The sequence below is a fragment of the Lygodium microphyllum genome, unplaced genomic scaffold (genome assembly GCF_053477565.2).
Source record: "Lygodium microphyllum isolate KBCC unplaced genomic scaffold, Lygodium_microphyllum_v1.1.10 scaffold_130, whole genome shotgun sequence".
Lineage (NCBI taxonomy): Eukaryota > Viridiplantae > Streptophyta > Polypodiopsida > Schizaeales > Lygodiaceae > Lygodium > Lygodium microphyllum.
In genome coordinates this window covers 27,501-32,876 of record NW_028229613.1, presented here as the reverse complement: position 1 = coordinate 32,876, position 5,376 = coordinate 27,501, and positions in this window count along the sequence as shown.

Sequence of the window (5,376 nt, the reverse complement as noted above, 5' to 3'; positions counted from 1 at the left end):
CCCCAAAAATTTCCCACCCCTCCCCCCTCAACACACACCACCCCCCCCCCCCCCCCCCCAACACACACCACACCACCCCTCCCCCCCCCCCCTCCCCCTCAACACACACCACACCACCCCTCCCCCCCCCCCCCTCCCTCAACACACACCACACCACCCCTCCCCCCCCCGCCCCCAAAAAATTCGCCCCCCCCCCCCCCGCCAACACACACCACTCCACCCCCCCCCCCCCAAAAAAATTCGGCCACCCCCCTCAACACACACCACACCACACAACACCACCCCTCCCCCTCCCCCCCTCCAAATTTCACCTTCCCCTCAACACACACCACCCCACCCCTCCCCCCCCCCCAAAAATTCGCCCCCCCCGTCCAAATTTTGCCCCTTCCCCCCCCAAAAATTTGCCCCCCCCCCCCTCAACACACACCACGCCACACCACCCCTCCCCACCCCCCCCCCCCCCCTCAACACACACCACCCCACACCACCCCTCCCCCCCCCCCCCCTCAACACACACCACACCACACCACACCACCCCTCCCCTTCCCCCCCTCCAAATTTCGCCCCCCCCTCAACACACACCACCCCACCCCTCCCCCGCCCCCGCCCCCAAAAAATTCACCCCCCCCCCCAACACACACCACCCCACCCCCCCCCCCCCCCCAAAAAATTCGGCCACCCCCCTCAACACACACCACACCACACCACCCCTCCCCCCCTCCAAAATTTGCCCCCCCACCCCTCGGCCCCAACACACACCACCCCTCCCCCCCCCCCCAAAAATTCGCCCCCCCCCCCCCTCAATACACACCTCCCCACCCTTTCCCCCCCCCCCTCAACACACACCACACCACCCCTCCCTCCACTCTCAAAAATCCCCCCCCCCTCAACACACACCACACCACCCCTCCCCTTCCCCCCCTCCAAATTTCGCCCACCCCTCAACACACATTACCCCACCCCTCCCCCCCCCCCCCAAAAATTCGCCCCCCCCGCCCCTCAACACATACCACCCCACACCACACCACCCCTCCCCCCCCCCAAAAAAATCCCCCCCCCCCCCCCCCGCCCTCAACACACACCACCCCCCCCCCCCTCAACACACACCACACCACACCACACCACCCCTCCCCTTCCCCCCCTCGAAATTTCGCCCCCCCCCTCAACACACACCACCCCACCCCTCCCCCCCCGCCCCAAAAATTCGCCCCCCCTCCAAATTTCGCCCCTTCCCCCTCGTCACTCCCCCACCCAACCCAACCCCGCGTCACCCCCATGACACGGCACACCCCCCCACCCCACCGCACCCCCCCACGACGCCCCCCCCGCACCCCACCTCGAAAAACCCCGCTCCCTCCACGCCACACCACAAATGCCTCCGAAAACCCCGCTCGACCCACCCCACCCCGCGTCACCCCCCCACGACATGGCGCACCCCCCACCCCACTGCACCCCCCAACGAGGCCGCCCCGCACCCCACCTCGAAAAACCCCGCTCCCTCCATACCACCCCAGCACGCCTCCGAAAACCCCGCTCGACCCACCCCACCTCGCGTCAGCCCCCCACGACACGGCACACCCCCCACACCCCACCGCACCCCCCCACGACGTGGCGCATATCCCCCCCCCCCCGCACCCCACCTCGAAAAACCCCGCTCGACCCACCCAACCCCGCGTCACCCCCCCAGGACACGGCGCACCCCCCCACCCCACCGCACCCCCCCACGACGCGGCGCATATCCCCCCCCCCCGCACCCCACCTCGAAAAACCCCGCTCGACCCACCCCACCCCGCGTCACCCCCCCACGACACGGCGCACCCCCCCACCCCACCGCACCCCCCCACGACGCCCCCCCCCGCACCCCACCTCGAAAAACCCCGCTCCATCCACGCCACACCACCACGCCTCCGAAAACCCCGCTCGACCCACCCCACCCCGCGTCTCCCCCCCACGACACGGCGCACCCCCCACCCCACCGCACCCCCCAACGACGACGCCCCGCACCCCACCTCGAAAAACCCCGCTCCCTCCATACCACCCCACCACGCCTCCGAAAACCCGGCTCGACCCACCCCACCTCGCGTCAGCCCCCCACGACACGGCACACCCCCCACACCCCACCGCACCCCCCCACGACGCGGCGCATATTCCCCCCCCCCCCCCGCACCCCACCTCGAAAAACCCCACTCGACCCACCCAACCCCGCGTCACTCCCCCAGGACACGGCGCACCCCCCCACCCCACCGCACCCCCCCACGACGCGGCGCATATACCCCCCCCCCCCCCCCCGCACCCCACCTCGAAAAACCCCGCTCGACCCACCCCACCCCGCGTCACCCCCCCACGACACGGCGCACCCCCCCACCCCACCGCACCCCCCCACGACGCCCCCCCCCGCACCCCACCTCGAAAAAGCCCGCTCCCTCCACGCCACACCACCACGCCTCCGAAAACCCCGCTCGACCCACCCTACCCCGCGTCTCCCCCCCACGACACGGCGCACCCCCCCACGACGCCCCCCCGCACCCCACCTCGAAAAACCGCGCTCCCTCCACAGCACCCCACCTCTCCTCCAAAAACCCCGCTTGACCACCCCCACCCCGCGTCACCCCCCACGACGCCCCCCCGCACCCCACCTCGAAAAACCCCGCTCCCTCCACAGCACCCCACCTCTCCTCCAAAAACCCCGCTTGACCACCCCAACCCCGCGTCACTCCCCCACGACACGGCGCACCCCCCCACCCCACCGCACCTCGAAAAACCCCGCGTCACCCCCCACGACGCCCCCCCGCACCCCACCTCAAAAAACCCCGCTCCCTCCACAGCACCCCACCTCTCCTCCAAAAACCCCGCTTGACCACCCCAACCCCGCGTCACTCCCCCATGACACGGCGCACCCCCCCACGACGCCCCCCCCGCACCCCACCTCCAAAAACCCCGCTCCCTCCACACCACCCCGCCACGCCTCCAAAAAACCGCGCTCGACCCACCCCACCCCGCCTCACGGCGCACCCCCCACCCCAGCGCACCCCCCCACGACGCCCCCCCCCCCACCCCACCTCGAAAAACCGCGCTCCATCCACAGCACCCCACCTCTCCTCCAAAAACCCCGCTCGACCAACCCCACCCCGCATCTCCCCCCCACGACACGGCGCACCCCCCCACGACGCCCCCCCGCACCCCACCTCGAAAAACCGCGCTCCCTCCACAGCACCCCACCTCTCCTCCAAAAACCCCGCTCGACCACCCCCACCCCGCGTCACCCCCCACGACGCCCCCCCGCACCCCACCTCGAAAAACCCCGCTCCCTCCACACCACCCCGCCACGCCTCCAAAAAACCGCGCTCGACCCACCCCACCCCGCGTCACGGCGCACCCCCCACCCCAGCGCACCCCCCCCACGACGCCCCCCCCCCCCACCCCACCTCGAGAAACCGCGCTCCATCCACAGCACCCCACCTCTCCTCCAAAAACCCCGCTCGACCAACCCCACCCCGCGTCTCCCCCCCACGACACGGCGCACCCCCCCATGACGCCCCCCCGCACCCCACCTCGAAAAACCGCGCTCCCTCCACAGCACCCCACCTCTCCTCCAAAAACCCCGCTCGACCACCCCCACCCCGCGTCACCCCCCACGACGCCCCCCCGCACCCCACCTCGAAAAACCCCGCTCCCTCCACAGCACCCCACCTCTCCTCCAAAAACCCCGCTCGACCACCCCAACCCCGCGTCACTCCCCCACGACAGGGCGCACCCCCCCACCCCACCGCACCCCCCCACGACGCCCCCCCGCACCCCACCTCGAAAAACCGCGCTCCCTCCACAGCACCCCACCTCTCCTCCAAAAACCCCGCTCGACCACCCCCACCCCGCGTCACCCCCCACGACGCCCCCCCGCACCCCACCTCGAAAAACCCCGCTCCCTCCACAGCACCCCACCTCTCCTCCAAAAACCCCGCTCGACCACCCCAACCCCGCGTCACTCCCCCACGACACGGCGCACCCCCCCACCCCACCGCACCCCCCCACGACGCCCCCGCGCACCCCACCTCGAAAAACCACGCTCCCTCCACAGCACCCCACCTCTCCTCCCAAAACCCCGCTCGACCACCCCCACCCCGCGTCACCCCCCCACGACGCCCCCCCGCACCCCACCTCGAAAAACCCCGCTCCCTCCACAGCACCCCACCTCTCCTCCAAAAACCCCGCTTGACCACCCCAACCCCGCGTCACTCCCCCATGACACGGCGCACCGCCCCACCCCACCGCACCCCCCCACGACGCCCCCCCGCACCCCACCTCGAAAAACCGCGCTCCCTCCATAGCACCCCACCTCTCCTCCCAAAACCCCGCTCGACCACCCCCACCCCGCGTCACCCCCCACGACGCCCCCCCGCACCCCACCTCGAAAAACCCCGCTCCCTCCACAGCACCCCACCTCTCCTCCAAAAACCCCGCTTGACCACCCCAACCCCGCGTCACTCCCCCATGACACGGCGCACCCCCCCACGACGCCCCCCCCGCACCCCACCTCGAAAAACCCCGCTCCCTCCACGCCTCCGAAAACCCCGCTCGACCCACCCCACCCCGCGTCACCCCCCCACGACGCCCCCGCGCACCCCACCTCGGAAAACCCGCTGCATCCACACCACCCCACCCCACCTCGAAAAACCCGCTGCATCCACACCACCCCACCCCGCGTCACGGCACACCCCACCGCACCCCCCCTCGACGCGGCACATCCCCCCCGCACCCCACCTCGAAAAACCCCGCTCCATCCACACGACCCCGCCACGCCTCCAAAAACCCCGCTCGACCCAGCCCACCCCGCGTCACCCCCCCACGACACGGTGCACCCTCCACCCCACCGCACCCCCCGACGACGCGGCGTATCCCCCGCGCACCCCACCTCCAAAAACCCCGCTCGACCCACGGCACGTCACCTCACCCCCCCACGACATGGCACACCCTCCCTCCTAAGAAATCGCGCTCCGCAATGACACGGCACACACACCCCACTGCACACGACCCCCTCCCGCGACACGGAACCTTCCACCCCCCGACGGACCTCCTCAAGAAACCCCCCCACGACATGGCACCCCCCCGCGACATGGCACACCCTCCCTCCTCAGAAATCCCCGCTCCAACAACCCGCCCGCGCAACATGGCACGCCCTCCCTCCTCGGAAAAACCCCGCTCCACCGAACCCCCCCACAACATGGCACACCCTCCGCTCCCAAAATACCTCGCATCTTGAGGAGGGGGTATCACGTGAGAGCGAGGCAGAGGGAGGGGCCAGGCACGACGTACGCAAAGACAATCGCGACGAGGAGAGGAGGCGCCGCGTCATGGCAAGGCGAGGGGGTTTCCTACCAC